Source organism: Rhyacophila brunnea, unplaced genomic scaffold (assembly GCF_057557595.1).
Source record: "Rhyacophila brunnea isolate RB1 unplaced genomic scaffold, BYU_Rbru_1.0 scaffold_12, whole genome shotgun sequence".
Taxonomy (NCBI): Eukaryota; Metazoa; Arthropoda; class Insecta; order Trichoptera; family Rhyacophilidae; genus Rhyacophila; species Rhyacophila brunnea.
This window is the reverse complement of record NW_028232774.1, coordinates 379,563-386,935: the sequence shown is the minus strand read 5'-3', so window position 1 is coordinate 386,935 and position 7,373 is coordinate 379,563. Positions and strand designations below refer to the sequence as shown.

The 7,373-nt window shown below is 33.1% G+C and overlaps 1 non-coding gene across 1 annotated transcript; it reads right to left on the bottom strand.

Annotated features, from left to right (window-relative positions):
• Window positions 1–920: 920 nt before the first annotated feature.
• TRNAY-GUA (transfer RNA tyrosine (anticodon GUA)) lies at window positions 921–1,024 on the bottom strand. Its single transcript has 2 exons — window positions 988–1,024; window positions 921–956 (listed from the first exon to the last, which is right to left on the bottom strand). It is a non-coding gene; the product is annotated as a tRNA-Tyr (tRNA).
• Window positions 1,025–7,373: the final 6,349 nt, after the last annotated feature.

Below are 7,373 nucleotides of genomic sequence, written 5' to 3'. Positions count from 1 at the left end.
TTATGTCACTATAGTCTTTAGAGCAACTATCCATTAATTGGGTTTCCACACACCCAACTGGACCCCACGCAGCAAAAATCCCTGTTACTCGCATGTCTTCTTGCATCTTCCCAGGCTATAATAGCATTCCATACCGCGACTGTATACACCCTACTACCCTGTAGTTGGTATCCCTTTCGGGATGCTGTAATCTGGTTGGCTCTAAGAACAGGCAAGCCAAGTTAAAAAAAATTGAGGCATCGGTAGCACATGGGTGTCTTCATTGGCAAAGTAATGAGAGGTATGGTCCGAATTGTTATATTATTGTCACTTTTAAATTTATACCACTGCCCATCCAGTGTCCACCGCAAAACATCTGTTTTCGATGTTACCGTAAAGCAGCACCGGCAGAATGCGAGCGTCGAATAGGCGGCATTTGATTTTATCAGAGTATAGCCGAATCCTAAACCTTATACATTCCCCATCAGATCGAACGTTACTGTAGCTATTCCCATTTGGATAAAGAGCTCTTTTCGCGAAGTACCATCTTCCGTGATGTGCATCCACAGGTATTTAAAGCTCTCAATGTTTCCACTTATCAGGAGAAAATATAAGATCGGAACAAATGCTGTTGCAAAAACGTTGGTTTTCTTCGGGTTGATTTTAACACGAATTAGGACGAATTGCTAATGCAGCCTGTACATGTATAATGTCACTTGAATACTCTCGATTGAGTTGTCGAGTAAGACAGAGACATTATCCGTGGGGTAACCGCTATGCGTCGATCAGTCAATACCACCTGATAATCTGCACCTTTACTCAATGTATTTAAAAAAAAAATACATATTCGTCAGAGAATAGCAAAAAAAAATAAGAAAAGAATAAACGCAATCCAATTGACAAGATAAAGAGGTGCCTATATATTATGTAAGTAAAAAAAATCCTTCGAGCCGGATTTGAACCAGCGACCTATGGATGACAATGGATTTTTTTCAGTTAACTATTACTCTACAGTCCACCGCTCTACCAACTGAGCTATCGAAGGTGTGAAAAGCATCACAGTTATTTTCTTCTTCCGTTATACTCGTGTCATAATTTAATTGATAATACAACAATTATGTATCATGAAGTGTTTTTTTATTATTAATTGTATTCATCATTTTAGTTGATTGCTTTGACATTAGATAACATTAATTGAATCTCTAATTGTGCAAAGATTATTATGGCAATGAAGAAAACTATCTCAAATTAATTACCTTATAATTAAATACACATCTATATATTATACATATATAGAATTTGGTACAAATTAAGTTTTTGTAGTAAATTTGACGAGTCTGAAATTGTGTAGAGTTGGTACTTGGTTGTAAAAAGGTACTATTTTTAAGTGTAAAGAAATATAGCATAAACCTAAACACGTGTTAAAGAATATAGGTATTTGTGGACATTCAGAGTGCTTTGTATTTCTTGCGCGTATTAGTTTATCTCTTATTAAGATATAAATCAAACCTTCCGTCAAATTGTTAGTCTATGATAACTGGCTTTCGCATTTTTATTTTATTCATTCAGTCGATGGGCTGGTCTTTTCCAGTATATGACACTGGACCAGTTGCTGAAGCATGCAGCCAATCCCATTGACCGTATGTATATTGAAAGGTCCGTAATACTTTTTTTATTTCAATTTATTTATTTTTTTAACATATTGTGGACATTACAAATTATAAGTTTAAGACGTTCACAACATGACATTTAGAAACAAAGATATATAAATATAACAGTATTACATAAAAAAGAGATAGATCAGTAGATAAATTAGATAGGTACAAGGAAGTACACCGGATGAGTTAAGCAGACCCTATTTTAAGAATTTATAAAACAACGTCCACCTAAACTCATTCTCACGTAGGTGGAATATAAGCAATTTCGTTGAACATAGTTATCGCCCTCGCAATTGGCATTATAAGTGGCAGGTTGGTTCTGCACCTTGGGAGAATAAACAACTGATGGTTTCTATTTCTAAGATAGTTATCAGGGACACACAGGTCAACACTGCCCAGAATGGCCTCATTTAGTTCTCATTTATACCTCGTATAAGTCGAAAAAAATACGTAGCTAAATAAAGATTTCTTCTAAATTGCAGACTGCAGTAAGTAAGCATGCCTAACAGAAAGTTGGATAAAGCCACGGATAGTATCCATACAACCTCAAGTAAAGGAGTCTCAAGAATTTCTTCTGTACCCTCTCCGCCATACTTCAACTGATGCGGTGCCCAAACAATAGACCCACTCTCAAGTCTGCTTCGAAGAATTAAATAAAAGTTTTAATACCGTAACATCTGAAACAACCCGGGAAGTACGCATGACGAAGCCCAACATTTTAAGTGCTTTGTTACAAATGGTAACTATATGGCTAATAAATGTCAGTTTACTCTCAAACGTAATGCCACAATCCCTTACAGATGATATTCGTGACAGAACTCTGCCATGCATCGAATATTGAAAAAACAACACTTTTGAGGCTCTGGTAAACGATAAAAGATTGCATTTATCAATATTGAATTCTAGTTTGTTACGCCTACCCCAATTTAATATAATATTATCTATATCAAGTTGGAGCTGACGACAATCATCCAAGGTGACAACTTCCAAAAAGAGTTTCAAGTCATCAGCGAACAACAAAAACATAGCATTTTTTATTACCAATGCTATGTCATTTATAAAAATCGTGAACAGCAACGGCCCTGAGTTTGAGCCCTGTTTGAGCACTTAAACTACGTAGGACTACGTGAGTATTGGTGGAAGTATCTGGATAATGATAGGCTACATCCAAAAATAGGCTATACTATAGTATCATTTTTTAGGGGTGTGGTGGAGCCGGAGCACACCGATTAAATGCAAATAATGAGCTCAAAAAGGTATTTTTTTAATTTCCAATGGGCTTTTTTTCTTATTAGGTTCGGTTAGGTTACGGGCCGCACAAAATTGTGTTTTTGCTAATTGCTTTTCAAATGCAAATAACACGTTAATTACAAAATTAATTAAAAGGGCCCGTAAGCATTGGCTTACGTAAGGGCCCGTAAGCATTGGTTAACAGTATAGCTAGAGGCTTGTTAATTAGTTACACATATGCGAATGTATGGGCAATGCAACGAATCGTTGCTCTAAATGTGAGATCCCCATAAAACTTTCTTCCTAAAAAACAAATTCTAATGTTACGAATCCTATTGGTCTGTGATGTAGTATACAAATAAAAATTGGTATATGTATTACATTCAGAATTGAATATAAATGCAATAACTGCATATTATCATATTTCTCCCTTTTAGACCCACTGCAAAGATCCATGATCTCTTTGTCAATAGATATCCAATTTCGAGCCTTAAAGATGTCGAGGATAAATCACCTTTCTGTATAGCCATTTCCAACGATAGGTGTCTAAATACAAATTACCAAGTCGAATCATATTATTCAACTTAGGTGCAATAAGCAAAGAATAGTTCTCATCTATACGATTGCATATTTCTAATGCGCGTGTCTTTATGTTGCATTAAAAATATATGAATGCTGTATTTCGAAAACGTTACATGTCTCATTTTAAAAAATAGTGACATAAGTTGCAAAAATCTTTATATTATTACCTAAATACACTAATGAAGGATTTTTTGTGTACTTTTTTGAAGACAACAGTTATAGGTCTGTTACCGAAAGTTGAGGCGACCAGAATACTCACACAGATGCATTGTTTACAAACAGGTGTTTCAAATTTTTAAATCGACTTTTAAAAAAGGAGATTCTTTGTTTTGATTTAGGAGGATTCAAAAAGGAACAGCCTATAAAATAATAATGTATTCTTCAAAAATACACACAATCTTTCGTATCTGTAATCGCCTCAACTTTCTATAATATACTTAGCTATGTATTTTTATATAGGATTGTTTTCACTAGTTTTACTTAAAAACAATAGTGATTTTTATCGTTTAAACATTTGTTTATTGTTTAACAAGAAATCAAAAGGAATATTCTCATGTCTCGCTTTGATTTCAGTCGATAGACGTAATCAAAATGGCATTAAATAAAAGCTGAGAAGTGAGGCATGCCGATTCGAGTTGTTGTCACCTTGGTTACTCTAGACGCAGGGGTAGTCATCCTGGTCCCTACCGCCCACTATTGGGCGTTCCAGCTTTCATTGTGAGCGGTAGGGGTTTTAAAAACATTTCCATTATGTTTTTATAAAATTCCCCGTGACGATTTAAATTTCAGAAAATATACTGTTATATTAGTTACTTCCCTACTTTATAAATTACCATTAATGTGGAACTGGTGGGCGGTTAGAAAATTTTACTACTAACAGAGATATAAAAGTGGGCGGTAGGTATAAAAAGGTTGACTACCTCTGCTCTAGGCAACTGTTAAATCGACAAACGTAGAAACGGCATCAGCTTTCAACTTACAGGTTGATCAACTTTGATAAAATATGTAATTCAACATACAATTGAACGACAAAAATCGCTACGTGAGAACGCGGCATTCGCTTTGAAACTTTCAATTTTCTCTTTTCTTAATCCTCATAATAGTAATACACATAATAATATGGTTAGTTTCTGAAAATTATTTTTACCAAGGTTTATTTGTATATAATTCCGTCACCATTATAGTGTTAAACATAATTATTTATAGCATCCTGTTACAGATTTTTAAACTGCTAACAATATTCATTTCTCACCAACATCATAAAAATGGCTCAGATTTCCCTATTCCTTACCCTTGACATTTTGTTAGGAAATCATTATTATTCAGGTGTGTTTTAATCATGTATCTAAATTCAATTGCCCAACCTAACAGTCCAAATTTGATATAGCATTATTAACATTTTGAATAAGTCATATAAAGTATGATTAAAAACGAATAAAATTGCATATATTCGAATCAAATTAATAACTCATGGCTTGGTATCGATCACTATTATAAATTCCAAATACGAAAAAGACTAAATTTAACGGATTCCAAAAGAAATTTAAGGAGAAAGTTATACAAATTTCTACTATAAAAATAAAAGTCATGTATTTCAGAAAATGTGTGAGAAAATTTGTTCATCACCATATTGTAACATGAGAATGTTTTGTAAGGTAAATCAGAATAGATAATGTCACGTCACTTTATCTATTTGTCGTTGTTATTCAAGAATACTAAAAAAATCTCACCATATATTATGACATTGTTGTTTTAGTGTAACGTAAACATTTCAATTTTTTGCTTGGTTCCTTGTTTTTTTTTATTGTGTGAGAAAGAATTTGGACTAGTGAAGAGGGGAGCTCTACCAAAATCAGTGTATTACAATGCTTGATAACGTTTTCAGAATGATATAAAAAGACATGCATTTACAAGTTTAATATAAGCATTAAAAATACAACTGCGTACCAGCGTTGCCGAAACTTAGCGTTTTTCTTGACAGATCTAGCATTTTTGAATAAGCATCTAGCTTGCAATCAATGACATTAACTAGCTTGAGGTGGGGTATGAATTTAAACCTAGCGTTTTTCGACACCGCAAACACCTTAAAAATCTCATAATAAAGCTAGAAGATTACATCAAATTACATAGTTACGTACTTTACCTTATTAGGAAAAAAATACCAGACGTATCAACATTCTTGTCGATGCCCTCAATGGATTCAGTGTGTTCAATTCACAGATAGATATATTTAAAATATGCGTGTGCGTTTGTGAGTGTTCTGCGCTGCGTTGCAGACAGATAAATCAAGACAAATATAATAATAAAATTATAATATTATTATACATCTTATAATTTTATTAATACAAAATGAGGAAAAAAATACCTACAATATCATTGTAAATTTTATGACCTATTCTATCAGTTGTAAAATAATAAATTCATTTAAGATATTATTTGTTCTTGTAAAAACGATGTTTATAATTGTAACACATTTTTTTGAAATGCTAGTTTCAGGACACTTTCAATTTTGAAAAAATCTAGCATTTTATTCTGCCATCTATCTTATTTTCTTACCCTATCTGGAATATTTCTAATAATGACAGTTGTCAACACTGCTGCGAACAGTTCTCCCAGGATTATACTGCAAGGGCTACATATTTTATGATTGGGATAACAAATTTTTGTCCAATCGTAACACACTAATTATGGGGTTTGATGGGTGACAACAATTAGTGTTGGAAATAATTACATAAAAATGGGGGATAATAGGAATACTGTTATGATTGTCATGACACAAAAAATGATGGTGGAAATTTTGAAGAATTATTTGAAAGATACTTGAAATATCCCTAAAAATGGCTAGTGAATATATTTAACTTGGGTGTAGCATATATAAAAAGGGTAGATGCGAAACTAATCAAATCGAAATCAAAAGGAGAATAGCAATGGTAAAAAATGCTATCGAAGCGGCAATTTGGAAGAGCAAAAATATTACCAAAACGACTAAATTACGTCTAGTAAGATCTATTATCTGGTTATAATCGTCTATAAATTGAACATACGTAATTTGAAAACATCTCATGCATATTATACCCACTAGAAAAAACCTACTTTAGAAAAAAATACGACACCAGACCGGACAATACATAAATTTAAAAAATATTTCATTTTACCGTACCACGGTTCACTATGAGCTGTCGTACCAGAAAGAGATGGCCGTAGAGTAGTGAGATCAAAAATGATGCGTTGTTCGTGGATCATTGCAGACATGTTACAATTTAATAGGATTAAATATGAACATTCATTCGATATGATTGTTATCAAATATCCGATAATAACTGTCATTAATAGCAGATATTTGATAGGTACTTTGGAATCATTCATAATTTTATTTAAATATGCACCTAAGATATGATTATACATATTTCTAATTTGCTTACCTACCTACCTATTTTCTTCAGTCTTTTCGACGTATTTCATGAATTTGATCTCGATGCTACTCGACCATCGGTATTCAATGCAAGCGCTTATAATACAGCCAACTGTATATCTACAATTTATCAGACATGTTCTTATCTTCCCGATCTATATAAAGTATACCTATGTACTTGTCTAAAACTTGGACGGTAAATACAAGAGAAATGCATAGGCTAGACCAGGGGGGGGGCAAACTTTTTGGATGGAGGGCCAAATTCAAGAATTCAAAATGAGTGGCGGGCCGCAAGTAAAATACCATTTTTAGATATACACTATTTATTATCACGAAAAATAAACATTACAAAAAAATTAATTAGAAGAACGAAACTGTTTTTTTTAACATTTTTTAAATTCATGTGTTAATTTTGTAGTTGATATTCTCAAAACTGCTTGTAAATGGGCATCGGAGATATTTGATCGTAAAGAATTTTTATTGAGGTTCATGATCGAAAATGTTTGTTCACA